Consider the following 24888-nt stretch of genomic DNA (forward strand, 5'->3'; position numbering starts at 1 on the left):
TGTGGCAAAGCTAACAAAACTAGGAACTCTGGATAACTCTCCAGTTTAGGTGGAGAGCTGCTCCTGTTGGAGCACATTTACAACACCAGTCACACAATAAATCTGACCACCTCAAATGTCTTTTTTCTATCAGAGTTTTTAAGCATAGGATTAGCACAGTGCTATGCATGCCAAGGTAGAAAAAAATGACAAAGCCTTTTGCCATTTTGCAGATAAGTCTTTAAGCATAGGATTAGCTAGCTCTATCCAAGCCGCGGAAAAATGACAAAAGTCATTTATCACTCCAGGCACAGAATTACAGCTATGTATTAGTATTAGACTATCCAAGCCAACCTGGAATTAATAAAAGCCACTCCTGATTTGTGTTTCACTCTCACTAGAGCTCGCTAGAGAAGTATTGCTTTGCCTCTATACAAGGGGGCACCCCTTTATAGCTCAAAACCAAACACCTACAAGCTTAGAGTGCTGCATAAATGATGCAAAATAAAGCTAGGTACTCTGGGCCGTCCACCATAATATAGCACAATAAAAAAACATAAAAACAAAATATTTTAAATGTTAATATTTTGAAACAAATTAAAAAAGTTAAACTTAATTTTGATATTTTGTTCACAATATTTTGTAGTCACAATATTGTGCCAATAGTAGTATGTCCAAACACGTTTTTGATCCAATATTTACATGACTGAGTTCCTTCTCTGCCAAGATCTAAGTCAGGACCTAAGGGGGCGATTTATTTATTGGAAGTCAGCCCGTCCTCTGCCAGGACAATGGAATACTTTACTTCATTGTCTTGACGAAGGCGCCACTGACCAAATTTAGAAAATGTCCGCAGCCTATCAGACATTTCTAGTATCGGGTGGAACTGTCATCATGATGGTTCCTGCCATTACATTGTATTTTTGCAGTAGGGCTCCATCAACATGACGAAGCCGTACAGCAAACCTACCCAGTTTTTTTTATTTTCAAACAGGAAATCCAGTATTGTTTTTGAAAATAAAAATAAAATAATGCTCCCCTCGCCAGGGGAGTTTCTTCCCTTGGCGAGGGGGTGCATTGAGCACTTTTTAATGCTCTTTATGTCTGCATAATTTTTCATGTCGGTGACGGGCATTAAATAATGAATATATGTTCGCCCATCTAAGTAAGATGGGCGAACATATAGCCAGCCTCTAACGGATCTTACTCTTTTGGGTGGTTGGAGAAATCTGACCATTGTGGAGATGAATTAGTTTCCTCCATCAACAGCTATGGTCCACCCAATTTAAATCATGTGGGTAGACCATAGTCTTGACAGAGAGGGCAATGGAGTTTCCTCTCCGCCAAGATCTAAATCAATCTCTAAGTTTGTATCACTCCTGTAAGAGATTGGGTAATTTTTTGAGAGAAGTGTAGACGCTCATCAAGCAACAACCATAATCCTTTCAGGGTGAACTACAAAGTCACTAAATTAATCAATTCTTAACCCTCTGGTAGCGTGACACAAAAGCAGTCAGGCTTAATTAGAGGCATTGTGTTAAGTATTTATGCAGCACACAAACAGTAATACATAAAAACACAACACAAGGTAAGCCCTACACCAGTTTAGAAAAATAGAGTAAAATATAATACATAATGTGACACCAGAATGACAAAAATCCAATGAGTAGAACCAGGATTATTCATTTTTAAAAGTTTAAAGTGAAAAATAGCATGAAAAAGAACCCAGCACAAACTGTTGTTATCTGGTGGCCTGAGATGGGGCAAAGTCAAATGTTATGGCCGAACGCAATCGAGTGCGTAAAATGTAATAATTTGATTGGCATCAGAATGATAAAAATCTAGTCAGTAGAACCGGAGTTATACATTTTTAAAACTTGAGGTGAAAAATAGCTCCAAAAAGAACAAAGAACCAGGAGCGGGAATTTGACTGCACGACACCGGGGCCAAGTCAAAGGTTAAGGTGACTGTAATGGAGCTGGTTCAGCTACACAGAGCGGATTGGGTCCGGTCTTGGCATACCGTCAGACTTAGAAAAAAATTTGCCCAAAAAGTCGCTGAGAAGGTAAGCTTTGACTGGGCAAGGCAGCTGGTGTTGTTTGAGGAGGGGACATCATCACTGGGGAGCCACTAGACAGCCTTCTGAAGATTTCTACATTTGGACTTTATCACTTTTTTGGAAGTCGAAAATCTTAAGCAGGCAAAGCTGACAGCTGTAGCCAGTGAGGGTGCCAGTAGGACCATCCATGAGGCGCAGCTGAATAGCTTTTACAGGGAAGAATATAGTGGGAGCTACTACAAAGTCAATCCGGTCGGCGATGCACAGTGAGTGGATCAGTGAGCAGGTAGGTCGAGGTCTCCTGTCCATCCTTGGGTCATGTTTCACAAGTTATAGTTTTAGGCTGGTACAACATTATTAGCACCACTTGGAAGGGTCCAGGACTGGTTGGGAAAACTTGGAGGGGTCAGTGCTCACTTCAGCCAGGATCCAGATGTGGGTTCAAGGTTGTTGAACATGTAAAAATTTAAATTTAAATACACTGCGCCCTGCCCTATGGTCTCTTCAGTGTCTACCTTAGAAGTGACATATGTTTTAGAAAATAATGTTTAGGATTCACAAAAAGGTTTATTTTCCCAAGTCGAATCAAAAGTTTATAACTGCACACAGGTTGCAATGGTAGGCCTAAGATGTTTTTACAGGGCTATTTAACTGGGTGGCACAAAAGGCACTGCAGGCCTACTAGTAGCATTCCATTTAGAGGCTATGGGTACATATAGTACCACTATACTGAGGACTTACAAGCAAATTAAACGCGCACATTGGGAGTAAGTAAATTGTACTATTTTAAGATGTGAGCACAAGCACTGATTAACAGTAGTAACATGTGCAGAGTCCTGAGGCGAAACAAAATTAACTTCAGCAAACAGGAGTAAAGAAGCCAAAAGCGTGGGGGAAGACCACACAACTCTACCACTCTATATCGAGACCAGCAGAAATGTGCGCCAACTTTACCTGCAATATCTTGCTGGTCGCGTGGGTACCACATATTACAATTGCTTATTATTGTTCAGAACTGTTGCTGAGTTGCTCTGTGTGTGTCTTGGATATTCTGTGATTGCTTCATTGTGCTTTGTAAAGTAGGATGTTTGGCCTTGTCATACATCGCTTCTAATGCCTAGAACAACCTGCAGTTGCACAGTAGAGCCGTTTCCTCAATTCTCGGATCCCACAAGAAGCTGAAGACGTGGCTCTTTGCATAGCTCTACTTTCAGCCCTTGGCCAAGCCAGGCCCTCCTCTTCGTCAGCACCAGGATACCCTCCTGGGTGATATATTCATGTTACAAATATTGCCACATAACATAAAGCATGTCCACATAGTGGTCTGGTACTTCCCAACTCGTTGAGAGATGCACCTTCCCATTATGTGTGGTACTGAGCTTGACATCGACCACCATGGACTAGTTGTCCACAAGTTGAATCTGCCTCTTACAGAAAGAAAAGAGTGTTTGGCCTCATCAATTGTTAAAACAGTCAAATCTGGCAGACGGAGATTCAGCACGATTATATTCCAATGATTCTCTTTCGCTTGCAAGATTAGGGCCCATCTGGCTTTCTCAGCAATTCAATATCCAAGCTCTTTGGGATGCAGGTAGGAGAAAGTGAGGTTCCTGGTGGATGTACTCCCTGCCATTTCAAGAATGTGAGTATTGTTTGGGTGGGAGCAGTGTTCATTGTTTATTTACAGATGCTTTTCAGTGTTGATGTCATTGTCATCTGGAATAAGCCTTTCAACCATGTCTAATCTGGTGGCATGCTAATCAGTATTCTCCTTCACTTGATCCAAACACTCATTGTCAATTTGCCATAAATGATGGCTAACCTGGACTTTGAGTCCTAAAGTTGCAACTTCAGTTTAGTCATTAATGTCACTCATAGTACTTGCAAGGTCTTCAGTCACCCCTCCTTTTCTTGAAAGAGAGTTCCCCTGCATATGATCTCCCTTTCCCATTTAAGTCACAGTGAAGTTGAAGAAGACAGAGAGACCGCAATCTGTAACACACAAAAACACCACTTTAAACAACCAAGATGTTGTCAAAATGCTGGTTATGATTTCTATAGCTACATGTGCTTTGAATGTAATGGGCCCTGTGTGATTTGTAATGTGTTTAAGAATTAATGCCAGGTGACAGCACAAAAGCATTTCCAATGTTAGTTTGAGGTCTGCCACTTGTATTTGGTATCGCCTGCATGGGGTGTCTAAACATAGGATCAGCTCTTTAAGATTGAGTGCCCCCCACTCACTAAAATGTGGTACATGCTCTTCCCAAGATGGCTGCCAGTGTTTTTCAACACATGGCACCACGCACCAGCTTATAACGGGAAATCTCATGCCCAGATTTATTAAACTTTTTTGCAACACAATGCAGCAAGGGAACTTGCTGTGGTGTGTTGAGTGAAAGGGAGAGAGCAGAAATGCGCCATGTTTTGAACAATATGGCCCACCACTGATCTCTCCCTGCGCTGGTGCTCTTGTGGCAACTAGCACCAACAGAGGAACCCTTGTGCCATGATGTACGAGTGCCTCTTTGTGGTAAGTGTAAATTTTGTTCAGGAAGGTATATCTTCCTGCATAAAAACTATCCTTTGAGGCTATATCCTCTTTCCATGTGTGCTGCAGAATGCAAAGAGTAAATAACAAGCTAAAATGAAGATGTTGATCCTTGTTACATCATCTTGCGGTTGGTGCACCATTTTGGCGCAAACTCCAGTTTACAGATTATAGTAAATCTGGATTTGCATCAAAATCAATGGGTGAATGAACTGAGATGCTCCACCCTTATAACGCAAGGTAACACAAGCCAAAATTGTTTTCCTAAGCCACACAAAGCCGCACAAATTGGGCTTGGCATGGTTTAGTAAATCTTGAAATACAGTTTTTATCGCGGATGTGTCTAAAAAAAAAGATGCAACCCCGATTCAAAATGTTAATAAATCTGGGCCTCAGTGTAAATCTCTCTAGTCTCTTCTGCAACCCAAGAAAGGCCCAACCACCCACCATCTCACGGGGACTTGCAACAGAATAGTTCTGCATCACCCAGAGCACCATATGAACTGCCATAACAGTGTTGTGCCTGTTTTTGATAAAGACATGGTGGGCTACTTGTAGGCTCCCCAGCAGCTCCCGGTGGACTGCTTCACTATGAGTGTCATGATCCAGGTGAGCCTTTCATTTCCTCACTCTTAAAAAAGCAAAAACACTGCATTTGAGGCATCAACAAACTGTCAACCAACGCAGCAATCAGTGTTTGAGCACCATCTTCTTTTATATCGGTTGAGGCTACACCACGGTCACCACAATTGTGTTAACAAAATGGTCAATATGGGCTGTCTGACTAAGGACCCACCTTGCTGTGCTGCTCTCTAGGACCCTGCTTAGGGCTTTCTATTGAGCGATATGCTGCTGGGAAGCCACCTCAGAGTGCTTTTTGCATGAGAAGCAAGCATGTTAAATAGGTGTGCAAGACGTGATGGTTGGCATAGCAGCAGATGTGTTTGCTTCATCCATTGCAGCCACCTTGGATTGCTGAGATTATGAGATGAAGTTCATACATATAACTGAGGAAATGTCTCTTGGGGGGGGTCACAAGTTTAAGATATGTAGAAAGTCTCTTCTAAAGTGTAAAAACGTGGACACAGGGGCCATCCACTGCATCTTCTGTAGCTCTCTTCTGATGGTCACTGCAGGAGTAGAAGAGTAAATCCTCTCAACAACAGATGCCCCCTCTAGCTTACCTTCCCCTGATATGGCTGTTAACAGGAAAGGCCAGATCTGGGTAACAAAAGCAAACAAACACGAACTGGGGTGGTGTAGTGAGCAAAAGAATTGATGGATTAAACCCAGATCTGTGACCTGGGGGGTGAATGTTTCATTGGTTCTGCATTTCGTCCATCATTTGGGTTTGTTTGCAGATCCAGGTAATGTCAGCCATTAAAGCTCCAAACATCCCCAGTGAAAGCCCCCTCCTTTCCAGGATTGTGTACAATGATCTGCTTACTTCACTGTCAGGAGACTATGGTGGTCATTATGACCCTGGTGGTCATTTGACCGCCAGGGTATATGTGGCGGTCCCACCACCAACAGGCTGGCGGTGAGGACCGCCACGTTATGAGTGTGGCAGGTTGGCCGCTGCCAATTCACCACATCTCCGCTCATACCACCATGACGGTATGAACCGCTGGGCTGGAAATGTTCATCTCTGACCTGGCAGTCCACAGAAGACTGCCGACGGTATTATGAGCCGGCTCACCGCCATGGTTTCTGTGGCAGTAGCACCGCCACAAAAACCATTGTGGTAGTGCTATCAGTGACAGGGAATTCCTTCCCTGTCACTGGTAGAAGGCTCCCCCCCAGCAAGCACCTGCCCCCCTCACTCACCCTACTGTCACAGGGCCCCCCACCCTCCTCCCCTCATACATGCATACATTCACACAGACACGCACCACTCACCCACCCACTCACCTGCACTTCCACACATGCATCCACTCACATTCATCCATAAACACATTCACTTACACATACTCGCATGCATTCAGGCATGCATACTCACAAACATCCAAACATGCATCCTCACACGCAAACACACTGACATGCAGACATTCACTCACTTCAACATTCACACACGCATTCACTCACACGCATACAACCACGCATACACCACAACACACAATCGCATTCACACACACAGACCCCACACACTCAGACACGTACACACAACATTCCCCACCCTCCCACCCCCCTACCCTGTTGGACGCCTGACTTACCTCGTCTGGCGAAGAGGTTGTCCGGCAAGGAAGGGGCGCTGCTAACATTGGCATCACCCCACCAGCAGGACACTGCCAGGTCATATTGATGGTCTTAATACGGCTGATGCCGTCCTTCTGTGGGGGGGGGGGTGCAGGTGGTAGCAACGCCAGTGCGCCAGCGCCCGCAAGCATGGCTACTGCCGGATATCCGCCCAAAGTGCGGCAGAAATCCGGTAGTGCCCATTATATGGCGGGCAGAAGACCACTAGCACTGGCGGTCTTCTGGCGCCCGTGGCTTTGGCGGTGTCACTCAGAGACCGCCAAAGTCATAATGAGGGCCTATGTGACTGCAGGGCAGTAAATCCTAGATCAGGTCACCTGACTCAGGGGGCCAATCTAGATTAGTCAGTCAGCCCACTTTCTAGGCACATGCACAGCTCAGCTCCTGGTGGGGGCAGAGCTGTTAATTGGTTAGTTAAGAAACTACGATGTCCTAAATTTGTTGCAGTTTCAGGGGTATATTTAATAGGATTTTACACCATGTTTGCATCACAAAAGTGATGCAAATCAGCACAAGCCCTTTTTTTAATCTATTTATTTTCCAGTGCAAAACTTGTTTTGCGCAGGAATATCATTAAAAAGTAACTCAAATCAGTGCATAGCACAGCTTTGTATCACTTAACGCCAGGGGGGCGTTCCATTGGTGGTGCATGGGCCTTCCCATGCAACCACCCAATATTTTTGACCCAAAACCCTTTATACTAAACAAAGGAAACCGGGTTTTGCATAAAAAAATAGCACCTATTCCAACTAGGTGATATCACGGACAAATGCTTTCATTTCTTCTTTCTTTTCTGACTTTAAGGCCCATATTAATACTTTTTTAGCGCTGCATTTGCGTCATTTTTTGACTCAAAAGCGGCGCAAATTTACAAATTTACAAAATATAATTGTATATTATATGCAAATGCGTCACTAAAAAAGTATAAATATGGGCCTAAATGTGTGCTGCATTGTACAGCATGCATACAAAGTGGAAAACGTTTTAAAGTCAATATAAACATAGAATTTTGTACTGGAAGGGTATTCTTCCAGTACAAAACCTGTGCTAGACTCACGCAGCATCCCATGCACTATGGTGCGAAAGACTGTGCGTGGCGCACGGCAGCAGGTTTCTGTGCCTGCGTTAGGGAGAGAGAAGGAGAATGCTATATTTCAGTAAATATGGAGCTCTCCTGGTCTTTCCTTTTCACGCAGTGCAGCAATTTTGCTGCTGCACTGCAACGCTTGACAATTTAGTAAATCTGGGCCTCAGTGCGCTCACCTGATGAGAGTGTTCTCGCCTCCACGACTCAAAGATTGGGGGACTTCTGGAGCGTCGTACTGTTTTCCCAGTGGCCTGTGTAGACTCCTCAGACCCTCTCAGTCTTGCCTTGGCTGGCCGGTGTGTGTTGCCATCTTGCGTTCCAGTGAAGACCCAAAGGTACCACCAGTGGGGGGGTCTTAACCTGCCCCTTCTTCTCAATGTCTGAAGTGTTGCAGCCTGCTGGACCCTCCCTTAGAGATCATCACCCTCTCCAGAGACAGCTTTATGCCCAGATAGCCCAGGTGTTGATGTTGACTTGCCGTAGTTTGATTAAAGACCATTGCACCACAAAACACAACAATTACTAAATATTTGCAACAGGTCCTGGAACCTGGTGATGGTGGCCAAGCATGGATACTAATCTCAAAGGACCTTTCAGCAGCATTTGCCTCTTGGAACTTCAGGAGTTGCCAAATCCCCAAGTATTGTCTAAAAGAGTTGGTGGAACTGCTCTCTACAGCTTTACAGTTGTCAAAAGTTCCTGGATATGATTTGAAATATACATGACAAATTTGAGTTTTAATAGTTCTTAAAAATAATTTGCCTATGTGTGCTCAAACCATATTTGGCCATATTACATATAGGGGAAAAGTAAATTGTTAGTGCTGACTTTGACGGCAGATGTGAGAACGTCTGGTATATATTTCCTGCAAGCTCATATTGTTAAAATGTACCTTTATGTTTTGGTGCCAGAATTAAAGCTGTGGTTAGAAGTAATATAGTTACTGTTATCACCAACGTGGTGCATAGGATGAACTCTAATAACAGAGGTAATTCTCTTGTAAAAGTATGTTCAGAAGTGATTCCTGACAGGCATAACCATGTACAAGTGTGGAGATCCCCACCACAACTGCCAAGAACTGCACAGTTGTACATCCCACTCAAGCATAGGAAGTAGGTATTCCAAGATGTGCTCTGTGTTGGATGTTTGGGAATGCCCACAAATGTGTAGTTTGGGGCATCTCCATCTCCAATCCGATCTTTTCCAATCCTAGGATCTGCCAGAGATTTACTCCACTTCCAGCGTGGAAATGGGAATGGATCACTCCAAGATTTTGGTGGGGATATTGGGAAAGGACTTTCTCCGGGATGAAAAATGTTTTCTCCACAGAGGGGAAAAACTGTATTTGCATGGTAGATCATGTTCACTTATATGGAGGTCTCTGCTATTGGGAACTCCGCTCAGGGGGAAAATGGCGCCCACTGGCAAATTCCTGGGAAAGTTCTTGAATAGTGAAAAGTAGAAAAAGTACGTTGAAACTGAGCTCTCGGCTAGTAGTCTTCCTACGACCACGTGTGCTTTTTAGCCTACTGCGAGAGTAGGACTTGGCTATCCAATGGTACAATGACAAATCTCCCTATCAGTAGTGGGTGGGAATTCGATGAGTATATGTTTTGGCCACATGTGCACCCAGGTTCTCATGACAATGGTATAATTCAAAATCTTAAGATTCAGGTCGATTTAGCCTCCGGATTCCATACTGAAGAGTCTGATTCCAGATTTACTGACAGATGATTTCCTGTTTTCCTTCCCTTGTCTAGCTCCAGAAATCCTAACACATCACCTGTGCAAGTTATTAATTAGTCTCCTAATTACTTCATGGGAATTCCACTACATTGGCAAACTGAGAAAATTGTTCAAGTCCCGTTCTTTCCCCCACACATGGGGGTGTCACAGAAAGAAAGTTGGCCATTCAAATTAGAGCCTGGGAGATTGCCTGCAAACTGGAGCCCCAGCTTGACATATCATTTGCCAGTGCCCTTTACAATAGGATCCCTAAATCTGAGTCTTACAAGTGTCCTGTCTGATCAGTTCTTAGTACTCTAACTCTCCTTGTAGGAGTTCCTAATGTTTCTTCGTTAATTACATAGCATTGCCAGAGGTTTGCCTTGTTTGAGATATCATCAAAAAGTTTTGCAATTTTTTTGTTGTTGCTTTTTTGTAAATATTTGATCAGTTTACAGTTTTTTTGAGGACCCGGGTAGGCTCTACACTGCACTTACCAATTTTAAGAGAGAGTCAAATCAAGAACTGCACCCCAGCATTTTTTTGCTCTTTTTCAATGCAAATGTCTTTCATCTTTATTGCTCCGGGTAGATTCATAGCTGCAGGAATCGTCACAACAAAGCCTACTACTGCTCGAAATTGATGAAACGATTAATTTTGGAAAGCTTTGGGGCTGCGGTTGTTAGCCTGTAATTGATGAAATTATGCACAAATACTACATGGTCCTATTTATTTATTTGCACGTGATGTATGCTAGATTACACAGATTCTTTTTAATGTCACTGTTTTTATTATTGTATTCAATGTATAGGCTTTAATAATTTTTAACGTGAAGTTAACATGTTTGCTCCAATTATTTTATTGAGCATTTTGGCTTGGATTTGGAAGTCAAAATTATTCTTGTGATTCAGGTAAAGTGCTGCGTGTGAAGGGGCTGTATTTACAAGGAGGCGTTAAGCCACAAAAAGTGGTTTAATGTCACCTTGTAAATACGGCAGAGGTCATTGCGCCACAGGAGTGTCACTAAAAGTGACACTTCGGCGGTGCTAGAGGCTCTTAAATATGCCCTACAGCCCCTTCACATGCAGCCCTTTGTGTGGAAGAGGCGTGCAATGGGTGTTACTGTGGGCGTGCCACAGCAACACCCGTTGCATTTTGACGCTGCCTCAGATTTACACGATTTTGTAAACCTGAGGCAGTGCCAAAATCTAACGCCACCCCAGGGGTGGCATGAGCAAGGCACAACCAGGAGGAATACTTTTATTCCGCCTTGTTTTTTTCTTTTTCTATGCGTGCTGCATTCTGCAGCACGCATAGAAATAGCAAAATGCCAGACATGATTGTTTATGTGCGGGAAGGTGTCCCTTCCCACACATTAACAGTCATTTCAAAATGATGCCTTGGCACTTCTGTGTGTGCTGCATCCTGCAGCACACACAAGTGCCAAATCGCCATTAGTGATTGTTTATGTGCAGGAAGGGACACCTTCCCGCACATAAACAATCAAACCCCTCAAGGCAGACATCCTTGCGGGATGGTGCAAGGATGCCTGTGTTGGGGCAGGCAGCTTAATTTAGCGCAGGCGAATGGGACAACACAGGGTTGCCCCATATTCAATTAAATAGGGCACATCTCTGCCTAGTGAAAATGACAGAGCACGGCGCTGCCAATTTTGGCGAAGCGTAGCGCTCCGTCATTTTCCCATAAATATGGGCCTGTATTTACAGGGTTGCGTTAAGCCACAAAAAGTGGCTTAACGCCACTTTGTAAATACTGCGCAGGGCATACCGCCACTGGAGCGTCACTAAAAGTGACAGTCTGGTGGCGCTAGGGGCTCTTAAATAGGCCCCTTACAGTCCAATTACCACATACCACATTTGGAAAAAAATAATATTTTGTCATCATTCTGTGCAGCTTTCGCATTATAACAATATATTTTTCCAGATAAACAGCTCCTGAAATTATATTCGTTTCCAGGCTGGCAGAAAGAAATGTGCATTTTGTTATGAAATATATACGTGCGTGCAAATCAATTTACTACATGCCAATGGCTTCGGAAATGTTATTCTCCCATTGTAATATTGTCAGTGATTTGCTGTATTAACCAGCATCCCTCTGGACCAATGTATTTTCATTCATTTCAGGTTTTTTGCAACGTGGATAGAGGAGAACCATAAGGAGAATAAAATAACATTCTGAATGCTACCAACTAAAAGAAACCCGAGCGTGGGGCACAGAAAAATGGAAGAACATTTGTGTGAATATTGAGACCATGACCCCGGGGTTCTACTGGGCTCGTGCTCAGTATGGGACTGTGCTGCCCTCAAACCGGTGATGGGGGTAAGTCTCAAACCTGTTGGAAACCTGATCAAGTTAAGTTTATTTTTATTGTACCAGTAAGTGCACACTGTTTTAGTCTGTATTTTTCTGGTTATGAAACAGTGTATAGCAGTTCTTAGCCGCAAGTCATATCCTAATGAACGTCTCATCTGCCATTTTCTGTTCTATTCTCTTTTAAAGACCTTCTAAAAGAATTATTATTAGTTTTTCAAAAACGAGCTTCCAAAGAGGGAGTTTGTATTTGAAAACCAAAATATTAATGAACCTGGCACTCAGGGAGTTGCCTCACAAGGGGTAGTCATTAGGGGCGAGCGCAAAGCGCTCCGTCCCTCTTCTAACCTCTCTTTAGGGGGATTTTAACCACGCCCATGTCACGTCAGTCACTTTCATTGGTTCGTAGGCTTGCCTTTTAAAATCCGCTTGTTTTCATTCATGGAAGGCATGCCTACGTCATGCCTTTTCCAGTGTTTAGCCCTCCTCGAGAGCACCGGTAAACTACTGGAAACATGAGAGGCTCCATGTTTTCCCTATGGTTTCTGGACTACTTTTTCTCTTTATTTCACAGCGCGATCACGCGTATTTAAAAAAAAAATCATTTAATGTGGCAAGAAAAGTCCAGTTAGGAGTTTACAACGCTAATAGCTCTAACTCGACGTAATGCGAGACCTGTTGCATTGCAAATGCTTGTTGTTAACTCTGTTGTTAGCGATGACCTTTTCATTCTATTAAAATTGTGTGCATGTTATACTTACTCAGAAGTGCTTTAAACTAACCTTCTCCCTCCCTTGACCTGCTGTTGTGTCTTTCATAGTTTTCTTCTGCCCACAGTAGCACACGGCACTGGGTCAACCCGCTTTAGCCAATGGCTAACTTTATTGTGAGTGACGGCATTCTGCTTTTTCAAAAGGATCACATCTGTGCACACGGAAGTTCCCTACAGCGCCAGGGACTATTATGACAAAGCTTTCTTTTTGAGGCCAACAAAATATTTTTTTTATATCAGGGAGAGCCCTGAAGCTCCTCCAATAAAAATGTTTTACAAAACCATGACACAACAATATAGCATTGAACATGTGAAAAGGCTGGCAGCCAATGCCAGTTCTATTGGCTTTGCCAGTGCTTGTGTTTTTTTGTTTTTTTATTGTTCTGGGCCGCCAGGCTTTTCCTGGTAGCCCCCAAACAGACATTAAATATATCAGAACACCTGTTCTAAATGGGGCAAATAGTTGGCGGTTCTTACACTGATGCCCCAAGTCCATCACCTGTGGTGTAAGGATTCCACTGACGGAGTCATCTGGGGCACCGCTGGCAGAAACATGATGATCTGCACAACTTCATGATAGCGGGCAGATCAGTGTGACCTAAAGTCTACTCTGCCATGCTTGAGGTGGATTACCCTGTCCAACAAACCCTGAATCTGAGAACTAAAGGGTTTCCTCAATCTGTGTCTATGGCAAAATGCTTTCATACATAATGGCCACTATGTCTCCTTCTTTGGCGCTAATCCTACCAGCATGTGGAATCTTGGCGAAGGAGATGCGGAATTACAAAATCCCCCGGCAAAATGCATAGTATGCCTGCCTTCTTTAGTTGCTTATAGACCCCATCGCTGCTGTTAAGGCCTGTCTTTTCCAGAGAAAATGCAAGTCAACAGCCAGCCCTACATGGCTGGAAGTTATGGATTTGGTTTGGAGTTCGACCATACCTTTCGATAAATTATACTGCGGGGCAAAGAAAATCTCTAGAGCGTGCGTAGAGTGGTGCACAGACGAGTGTGGTGGTGAGCGTTGGCATGCTGCAGAAGCATTATTTTAGGTAAGGTTATTCCAAGACGCATGAGAAGGGACTAGACTACTGGGCATGAGGTGCCCACGATGCAGTAGGCTGCAGTGTAATGTATAACACAAAAGATTCTGATGTTTGGTGTTACCAAGATGGGATTCCTTGGATACACCATCCGTGGCTTTGTACGGAGCCCTGGGGACCATACATGAAGGGTGTGGGTGGGATGTAGAAGTGTAGGACGCAGGGATCTTGCCAAGGAGTGGGCTGATTCAGCTAGTGTGAAGAATGGGTCCTCTGGTGTGGGGTGACTGCCAAGGGATGCCAATTCACCTAATGCCACTGGAGCCCCATCACCACAGCAGAAAGCGTTTCCTGCCACCACCGGAAGGGTTCCCTGAAGCTGCCATCTTTATGTCTGTCCTCAAAACCTCACACAACTTTGCCTACAATGAGAAAAATTGGCAGCGCCGTGCTCCGTCATTTTCACAAGGCAGGGATGTGCCTTATTTAATCGAATATGGTGCAACTCTGTGTTGTCACCTTCGACTGCGCTAAATGCACCATCACGCAAGGATGTCTGCATTGAGGGGTTTGATTGTTTATGTGTGGCAACGTGTCCCTTCCTGCACCTAAACAATCAGTGCCAAAGCGTCATTTTGAAATGAACTCTCTATGACTGATTTCCAGTGTCCTCTTGTTCTGCACAGCATTGAGTGAGGGAACATCAACAACTCAGTGAAAGGTGTGAGTAAACACGGTGTGAACTCTGGGCCAGGGATGGCCTTATTTTGGGTAGGCGGAAAACTCTTGTCTTGCTTACTGGTAATGATAATGCTTATATAGCGCACACGAATGCCGAAGGGCATCTTGGCAGTGAGTCCACAGACATAGAGGGAGGAGGAAAAAATAAGAGTGCAGTGTTACCTATGGGCAGACCTAGGTCTGATAATTTCAGATGGGAAATATCCGTGTTTTGATAAGCTTCCTGTAACTGAGGTGATTAGACTGACTTTTAAGTTGCAAGGGTTATTTATTCCACAATTCAGAATTAATGTGGGTAAAACTCCTGTCTCCTTAGCACCTTCTTCTGAATTTGAACACGTTTGGGGGGCATATTTATACTCTATTTGCACTAAACTTGATTATAATTTTATTTAACGCAAATTCGACGCAAACCTAATGCCATATTTATATTTTGACGTTAATCACGTCTAACGTCAAAATATTGGAGTTTGCACCATTTTTTAGATGTGTGAACCTACCTTGCATTAATGAAATGCAAGGTAGGTGTTCCCATCTAAACAATGATGCTATTCCCATAGCCCCATATTTATTCCCCCTGTGCTAACATGACGGACGGGCTAAATAATGGTGCAAAGCTTGCTTTGCACCTTTACCTTTGCACCATTATTTAACGCCAGGGCCAGACCAGGCGTTAGGGGACTTGTGGACCCATTTCCATGGTCAGACACCATGGAATGGATCCACAGGTGCCCTCCCCAAGCCCCAGGAACGCCCCCACCCCTGCCAGAGAGACCCGCAGGATGGGGGACCCCATCCCAGGTTAAGTAGGGTAAGTATTGGTAAGTATTTTTGTTTTAAATTAAAGTGCCATCGGGGGCCCAACCTGGGGCCCCCTGCCTGGCACAGGTTGTAATAGTCATGCCCAGGGGACACTTGTCCCCTGTGCTGGCCATTGAGATAGTGGGCATGACTCCTGTCTTTTATAAGACAGGAGTCATGTTTTTGGTTGTTGTGTGCCAGGAAATGGAGCTATCGCCACCCCCACCCGGGTAGCGTCTTCTTCTAAGACACAAGCCCAAGTTTAGCGTCGGATTGCGCCATTCCATAGATACAGCGGCCGGCTGGCGCTGTGGAATGGCACAAGCTGGCCCTATACTTTTTGCCGCAAAACTGCATTTGTGCAATTCTGCAGCAAAAAGTATAAATATGGGCCTAAATGTCCTAACGTGTGCTAGGTTGTTCTGGGAATGTACCATGAAAGGTTTCTTTCCAAGTTTGCAGCACCTTTGCCATGCGAGGTTTTGTGTGCTATACAGAGGGCTTGAAAGGCTACTCTTTTCCTTACAAAGAGCCATTCCAGCTCAAGCAATGCCTCGGCCACTGACTCAAACTTAGGGATTTTTTTTTTTTTTTTTTTTTTTTCAATCGAGCCACTGCATTTTGCAAGCTCTTGAAGTTTCCTTAAGGAGGTTACTGAATGCCTCAGTATAGGGCATTACAGTAGTCTAGCCTTGATAAGACTAAAGCAGTAACAACTGATTTCTGCAGTTCTTATGGAATAAAAGGAAGAACTTTTTTTTTTTAGAATGAAAAGCAAAAATTAGGAGGAAAAAGTAAGTTTATTGACCTGTGCATTAAAAGAAAGGCTGGAGTAAAAAAATAATGCCCAAGTTTCTGGCAAAAGGTACTCTAGTGGGAAGAGGGTCGAGCAACTGAGGCCATCAACATTGGTTCCAGAATACTGTGTCTTTGCTAAGAGTTCATCATGAGACTGCCGTTGTTCATCTATCCTACAATAGCGCCATAGAGTTGTTAAAACAGTGTGCAGTCTCATAGACATCATTAGAAATTGACACAAGAATTTGTGCATCACCAGTATAGGCCACAGGTGCAAAGACAAAGGAGCGGATCAATCCGGTCAAGGGAGCCACATAAAAGTTAAAAAGTGTGGGACTCAGTGAAGAATTTTGGGGGAACACCACACATTGGCAAAAAAGGTAAGATGTAAAATCTTCCAGGCTGGCTGATTGCTCTCTGTCTTGGAGAAATGAGCAAAATAGTTCAAGGCCCAAACCACCAACTCCAATTTCCCTCAGGTGGTTCAGCAGAGTCGCATGGTTCACGGTATCAAAGGCCACCGATAGATCCAACAGGATCATCGCCGCCTTCCCGCCTTTATCAAGGATGTTTCTCAACTCATCTGCGGCTACCACCAGCGCCGACCCAGTACTGTGATTAGGTCTAAACCCAAATTGTGCTGAATCTGAAATGTCGTTTTCTTCTACATATTTGGAAAGTGAACTATTCATATGTTTCTCCAAAATCTTTGCGGAGATCAATAAATGCGATATAGGCCAATAGTTCTTTGCCTCTTTAGGGTCTAGTGTAGGTTTTTTCAGTAGCAGAAGAATAGAAGTTTTCTTCTATTCTGTAGGAAATTTACCTGAGACAATAATTGAATCCAGTAGCAAGGTTGAGGGAGGAACAACCGTTCCTACAATATCCCGGACAATATTTGGAGGTCAGGCGTCCGATAGTGCTCCTGACTTTGTTTGGGCTACAAGCTCCATAACTTTATCTTCCATGAGTGGTGGAAATTCGACAAAGGAATAATCCTCCTGGGCTGTGACAGTGTCTGAAACCGAAGAGCCCTGCCACAGCAGTTTAGTTTAATATATTTGTCATCTACTTTATTTTTAAAGAACTCCACTAGCTTATCGCAGATCACCTGACAAGGAGGAGCTGTGCGACTTGATGAAAAGAAGGACAGGATCTGGACTGTTTTGGAAAGTTCTCTTATAGAATTCTTTTTTGCAAGGATTTTATCTGATAAATATGTATTTTTCTCCATAACAGTCTGTTTTCTTTATTCGTGAATAAGCTGTTTGTATTTAGCTTTTTCCTCCTCCAGATAGCTTCTTCTCCAAATTTTTTCCTGTCACCTGCAATTCTATTTCAGCTTCTTGAGCTGAGAGGAGAACCAAGGCACTGAGGGCCTGCTTCTGTGGTTTTTTATAATTTTTGGTAGGGCTAATTTAGTAGTTGCTGTCCTCAGCCCATTCAGTATAATTCCCTACGGTTAAGTTGGCAACTTAAATGATGGAGGGGTGGGTCCTCTCCAAGACATTGCCCAAGTCTGCCTTATTGATTTTGCTCCAGGCATGAATCTCTTTTCTTTGTACATTCTTGTTACTAGCAGGAATTGGTGGAGCAAAATTTAGACAAAAATTGACGGCTTTGTGGTCTGCCAGACCATAGGTAAAATATCAGTAAATCTAAGTCCAAGTTGTAAGAAAATATGCCATCAAGTGTATGTCCAGCAGCTGATCCAGACCAAAACCTTTTAAATGTTTGATAAGATTCTCTGAATCTTTATTGTTGCCAGTCTCTAAATGTAAATTAAACTCTCCTAAGATCGAAAAATTGGGATAATGCATACATGATTCTAACATGTCTCCAAGCCATCTAGAAGTTTTGCTCTGGGACCAGGTGGCCTGTAGATCCCAAGTCCCTTAAAACTGGTGTTCTCAGTTAGTTTACAGTTAAATAACATTGCTTCACTGTCTGCCAGTAAGACAGGTTCACTCAGTACTTCAAGATGGTCTCAGAAAACCATTGCAAGACCCCCACCTCGTTTGCCTACTCGGTTTATCCTAGTGATGGCAACACCGGATGGAAAGGCATCTGTTAAACCTGTGTCGGAGGTTTCATCAGCTCACATTTCAGTTAAAATTGCCAAATCAAGGGTATGAGTTTCTAAGTGATTAAAAAATCCAAATGTGTGCTTGATGAGAGAACGAGTGTTCGTACACACGCGTTTCAAGCTCCTGTGTGCCGCGTCTGAAAAGCGAGGAGCCACCAAGCAGTTGATGTTGCATATGGGTGATGTGTATTCCATCTGGCCAACCAGGTTGCCGTTACTGCAAAGAACATTATCTTGGGCCAGACTACAATTCACGGTATCACACACGCTGGGGGCTTGCCCATAATAAGCATTAGCAACTAATCTCTGGAATATTTTTGAAGGGAAATTTGGCAAGCGGTCCTGGCACTAGGCATGGCCTTGGAACAGATGGGGACAGATGGGCTTGCCACCCGCACCGCTTTAGCGCCAGTGGCACTCCCGCTGTGTGAATCCGCTGTGCATCTGCCTTCCCCGGGCTTATTAAATCACAGAGTTCGGCCAAGGACTAGACCGCTGACCCTGCTAGCATCAAAAAATGGCGCCATTACCAACACAGACCCAGCTCTAGAGACGGCCAAGGGAATTCGAGTGCCAGTAAATAAAGTGTGCTGCGCAAGTATGGAGTGTCCTTTGCAAATACAATAAACAATACTAAGAATGATTCTACTAACAAACAAAAGGTTAAAAGCTAGAATAGAACCACATTTAGAGTCCTATTTAAGAGCCCCTAGGACCACCAGAGCGTCACTTTTAGTAACGCTCCGGTAGCGCTATGCCCTGCGCCGTATTTACAAGGTGGTGTTAAGCCACTTTTTGAGGCTTATCGCCACCTTGTAAAAACAGCCTCTTCATACGCAGCCCTTTGCGTGTAAGGGGCATGCAATGGGTGTTGCTGTGGGCGTGCCACAGCAACACCCATTGCATTTTGGCGCTGCCTCAGATTTACAAGATTTTGTAAACCTAAGGCAGCGCTAAAATCTAATGCCACCCCACGAGTGGTGTTAGCAAGGTGCAACGAGGAGGAATACTTTTATTCCTCTTCTTTTTTTTGCTTTTTTATGCGTGCTGCATTCTGCAGCACGCATAGAAAGAGCAAAATGCCAGACATGATTGTTTATGTGCGAGAAGGTAAACAATCACTTCAAAATGATGCTTTGGCACTTCTGTGTTTGTTGCACTCTGCAGCACATACAGAAGTGCCAAATTGCCATTAGTGATTGTTTATGTGCAGAAAGGGACAACTTCCCACACATAAACAATGAAACCCCTCAGCGCATACATCCTTGCACGATATTGCAAGGATGCCTGCGTTGGCGCTAAGCAGCTCAGTTTAGCACCAGCACACGGGAAAACACAGGGGTGTGCCGTATTCAATTAAATATGGTGCATCTCTGCATTGTGAAAATGACAGAGCGTGGCGCTGCCAATGCTTGGCGCAGCATCGCGCTCCATGATTTTCTTTTAAATATGGGCCTAAAAGTGGTACCAGAAGACTTTGATCTCACCCCTCAGTCTATGATGCACACAATGCATCCGTGCCCCCGGCTCATTAAATCACGTAGCTCGGTTAAGGACTGGACCGCTGACCCTGCTAACACTAAAAAATGGACCAGTTACCAAAGCAGACCAGGCTCAAGACACAGCCATGGGAATGCGAGTGCCAGTAAATAAAGTTCCCTGTGCAAGTACGAAGTGCCCTGTGCAAATACAATAAGCAATACTAAAAATGATTCTACTAACAAACAAAAGGTTAAAAATAAGAATAAAACCACATTAAAAGCAGTGGAGGAAGGCTTTAATCTGACCTCTTAGTCTATGATGCAGACGAGTGCTCGTATCTCACCAGGGGAAGATTTACTAACATTTTGCACCAGGTTTGGATCACAAATTTACTTTCCAGTGTAAAACTTGTTTTGCGGTGGAAAACTGCCTGAAAGTAATGCAAGGCAGTGCTTTCCACTGTGCCTGAAAGTAATGCAAGGCAGTGCTTTCCACTGTGCCTGAAAGTAATGTAAAGCAGTGCTTTCCACTGTGCCTGAAAGTAATGTAAAGCAGTGCTTTCCACTGTGCCTGAAAGTAATGCAAGGCAGTGCTTTCCACTGTGCCTGAAAGTAATGTAAAGCAGTGCTTTGCACTGTGCCTGAAAGTAATGTAAAGCAGTGCTTTCCACTGTGCCTGAAAGTAATGCAAGGCAGTGCTTTCCACTGTGCCTGAAAGTAATGCAAGGCAGTGCTTTCCACTGTGCCTGAAAGTAATGCAAGGCAGTGCTTTCCACTGTGCCTGAAAGTAATGCAAGGCAGTGCTTTCCACTGTGCCTGAAAGTAATGTAAAGCAGTGCTTTCCACTGTGCCTGAAAGTAATGTAAAGCAGTGCTTTCCACTGTGCCTGAAAGTAATGTAAAGCAGTGCTTTGCACTGTGCCTGAAAGTAATGTAAAGCAGTGCTTTCCACTGTGCCTGAAAGTAATGCAAGGCAGTGCTTTCCACTGTGCCTGAAAGTAATGCAAGGCAGTGCTTTCCACTGTGCCTGAAAGTAATGTAAAGCAGTGCTTTCCACTGTGCCTGAAAGTAATGCAAGGCAGTGCTTTCCACTGTGCCTGAAAGTAATGCAAGGCAGTGCTTTCCACTGTGCCTGAAAGTAATGCAAGGCAGTGCTTTCTTGAAAGTAATGTAAAGCAGTGCTTTCCACTGTGCCTGAAAGTAATGCAAGGCAGTGCTTTCCACTGTGCCTGAAAGTAATGTAAAGCAGTGCTTTGCACTGCTTGCATCACTTTGCATCAACGGGGTGTTCCATGAGAGGTACATTGGCATTCTCATGCAGCCACCTATGATTTTTGATGCAAAGCCCTTTAGATTTGATTAATAATACTAGACCTTGTTTTGCACCAAAAGGCAATGCCTCTTTGATGCTGGCCCAGAAAGGAGAACTGTTTCAGTTCTTCTAACTTTTCTGAGTTTGGATATGGACTGCACTGTAGAGCACACATACAAAGTGGGAAAAGTTTTAAAGTTGATCTGAGCATAGTATTGTGTACCAGAATGGTAAAATTCCAGTACAAAACTGATTGTCTGCCAGCACTAGGGAGGGAGCGGGACATTGCCACGTCTTAGTAAATACGGCAGATTCCGCTCGCTCCCTCTCAGGCAGTGCGGCAGAGCAACTCTAGGAGAGCCTCTTAGCAATTTCACAATATTTTCTTCTCTGGTTTTCTTCTGCTGTCACTCTACCTCACTAATATCCTCCAATTGATCTCTCTTTTCATCGCTTTTTTATTTTCTATTATTCTTCTTCTCTTCCACACTAGATTTTTTCCCCTTCATCCTATCTTTCAGTTTTGATTTACCTTCCACTTCTCTATATCTGTTCCTAAACCTCCTCTCACTCTTTCCTTATCTCTTTTCTCTGCTACTCTCTCATTTTGCATGTCCTGCTGTATTGTTGTTGGTGGATACGGCAGTGTTGTTCCAGATTTGTCCACACAAGAAAGAAGAAAGGTGAATATCCACATGACCAGAGGGCAATATATAACTTTAACGCCAGACATTCCTTCTCTTCTTAATTCTTAGGAGGATGAAGCAAACGTGTTTTGGGAGCCCTCCTTTTTTCTGCCCTCAATGCCGCCCCCCGCACCCCCCCAAACGGATCACCCTGAAAGTTTCCAGGCAGCAGCTGACAGAACTGGCAATTTTTTTTTGAAGGTTTCGTGAAGATTCGTCAAGCGGTGCCAAAGATATAGGCAAGTAAAAAAACACTTTTTATATAGAAAGTAGATTGTAACTATAACTACCTAGTGGCAACCCCCCTAGTTAACATATATATATATATATATATATATATATATATATATATATATATATATATATATATATATATATAAGCAAAGGCATTCACTTTTAAGATATTTTTGTCCTGTCAATCGGATATGGCTTACTGTACCTGGGTATGTGTTACTGTACATTTAAAAATATATATACAGATTTTTAATCATATGTCCAACACATGAAGACACAATCAGGGAAAATATATTATATTTTAACAGCAATAAAATAGATCTAACGGTGAGCACCTTTTACAGTGATCTGTGAACAATTGTGAATCCCAGGAGGATTCACTCCTCCCTTTGCCATTTGTTGATAAAGTATACATTACTGAGTAGTGTTGTATATCACCTGAGGTCTGATGCACAGAAGAGTCTGGTCCCAGCAAAATGTTTTTCAGTGTCTAGAACCAGTCTCTCCCTTTCTGTTGAGAGGGGAGCTCTAGCCCTTCATCCTTCAAAGGTGGCCTCAGTGGAAGAGAAATCCACATCCCAGCACGTGCAACATGCTTGTGTTGCTGTCCCAGGGTTGTAATGCCCACACTTTACAAATGGGAATGCTGGGCTGGTAGGCTGCAGTCCCATGCTGTCCTGCCTATGCGAATTTTTGCATCAATGATGTGAGCGGTTTCCAACCTTTATCCTAACAGTTATTTTGCACTGCGCATTGTTTGAGAATCTATCACACTGTAAACGAGAAGGGTATTGCAGTGTGCTGCGACATATTGTGAACTGACTAACCTGTTTATATATATGCAAACTATAAAATGGACTCCTTTTGTAATGTACTGTTATAGCTGTTGGGTTGGCCTTGCACAATGTTTACTGTTGTTGGCACCTTTCAATCAATCAATCTATTTGTAAAGAGCACTACATACCCGTGATGGTTTCAAGACGCTTGGGGGGGGGGGGGGGGGGGGTGCTGCTACTGCTCGAAGAGCCAGGTCTTGAGGAGTCTTCTGAAGGAAAGCAGGTCCTGGGTCCATCTCAGGTCAGGCGGGAGGGTGTTCCAGGTCTTGGCAGCGAGGTAAGAGAACGATCTGCCGCCGGAGGATCTGCGCCAGATGCGGGGGATGGAGGCGAGGGCGAGGTTGGCGGAGCGGAGAGTCCGGGTGGGGGTGTGGAATGTCAGTCTGCTGTTCAGATAGGACGTCCAGTGTTGTGGAGTGCTTTGTGTGCGTGGGGGAGGAGCTTGAAGGTGATCCTCTTGTGGACGGGAGCCAGTGAAGGTCTCAGGTGGGGGTGATGTGGCTGCGGCGAGGGATGTTGAGGATGAGTCGGGAGGAGGCGCTTTGGATGCGTTGGAGGCGTTGCAGGTGTTTGGATGGATTTTCAATAACTTTTCATTAACTTTGCAGAATTTGCACTTTAAATAGTGATCCACAGAGTGGTTTGTGGGTGCTGTAGACTTTGCAGGATTCACGGCACAAACAATGATAACTTTGTACTGTAGCTCCTTTGCTGACTTGGAACTCCTGTGCAATGGAATTTGCACACACTTTGAAAATGAAAGGTCTTTTGTACATCCGGTTCAAAGTTGAAGACTTTCCCTAACAAAACAGCAAGACCTATTGCCAGTGGAATACTTGTTTATGTATTGCACATACTTACACAGTACATTATGACTACACAGCAGGCACTCGGGAGCTTCAAGGTGTAACAATCTGTCATCTTTTATACACAGATTGTGCAGGTTGTGTCACTAGGAAACATTCTTCATTTTCACAAATTAATTCAGTAATTTGTAGATGTGCGCCTGCTCGGATTAAATACAGCAATAAAAGTGATTTACATTGTGGGAGAATGGGATGGAGTCTATCTAATGCATAAACTGCCACATCACACAGTTTATCCAGAGAGTTAGGGATGCTAGCGAGAAAGTATTTATATTGGCCAACTTGTCAACCCGTAATTTGCAAAATATAATTTTGGAAAATTAAATCATTTCATTAGCAGCGAAACTCCACTTAATTAAAAATGTTGCAATTAAACTCTGAGTTGTTGGACCGAAAAAAACAGGCAGTGACTGACAGAGACAGTCTGAGGCAGAGAGGGAAACTGTTTTCGAGACGGTAGGGACCAGGGTTGAGCGGGAGAGAGACGGGCAGACGAGGGACTGTTGTAAATGCGTTCAAAGACAGGGAGAGACAGAAGAGAGGGGGTTGTTGGACGGGAGAGACAGACACGGATAAAGACATAGTAGATAAACAGATGGGTAGCTCGCCACCGATAGATAGATAGACAGACTTAGATAGATAGATAGACAGACTTGGATAGATAGATAGACTCAGGAAGGGATATAGATAGATAGACAGACAGAGTCAAGAAGGTAGACAGATAGACTCAGGAAGATGGATAGGTAGATAGACAGGCTCAGATAGATAGATAGATAGATAGATAGATAGATAGATAGATAGATAGATAGATAGACAGACGGACAGACTCAGGGAGGTAGGTAAATAGATAGACAGACTCAGGAAAGTAGATAGATATACTGTATAGATAGATAGACAGACTCAGGAAGATAGATAGATAGATGAATAGACGGACAGACTCAGGAAAGTAGATAGATATATAGATAGACAGACTCAGGAAGATAGATAGACAGATAGATAGATAGATAGACTCAGATAGATAGATAGACTCAGATAGATAGATAGACTCAGATAGATAGATAGATAGATAGATAGATAGATAGATAGATAGATAGATAGATAGATAGATAGATGAATAGACGGACAGACTCAGGAAAGTAGATAGATATATAGATAGACAGACTCAGGAAGATAGATCGACAGATAGATAGATAGATAGACTCAGATAGATAGATAGACTCAGATAGATAGATAGACTCAGATAGA

General features: G+C 43.6%; 1 long non-coding RNA gene across 1 annotated transcript in view; it reads left to right on the forward strand.

Annotated features, from left to right (window-relative positions):
• Positions 1-21913, forward strand: part of LOC138266544 (uncharacterized) — a 136729-nt gene extending 114816 nt beyond the window's left edge. Inside the window, exons 2-3 of the long non-coding RNA XR_011199537.1 lie at positions 11802-11997; positions 21777-21913. This is a non-coding gene — a long non-coding RNA (uncharacterized lncRNA). The remainder of the gene's footprint in view (positions 1-11801; positions 11998-21776) is intronic.
• The last annotated feature ends 2975 nt before the right edge of the window (positions 21914-24888 follow it).

This window comes from Pleurodeles waltl, chromosome 11 (genome assembly GCF_031143425.1).
Source record: "Pleurodeles waltl isolate 20211129_DDA chromosome 11, aPleWal1.hap1.20221129, whole genome shotgun sequence".
Taxonomy (NCBI): Eukaryota; Metazoa; Chordata; class Amphibia; order Caudata; family Salamandridae; genus Pleurodeles; species Pleurodeles waltl.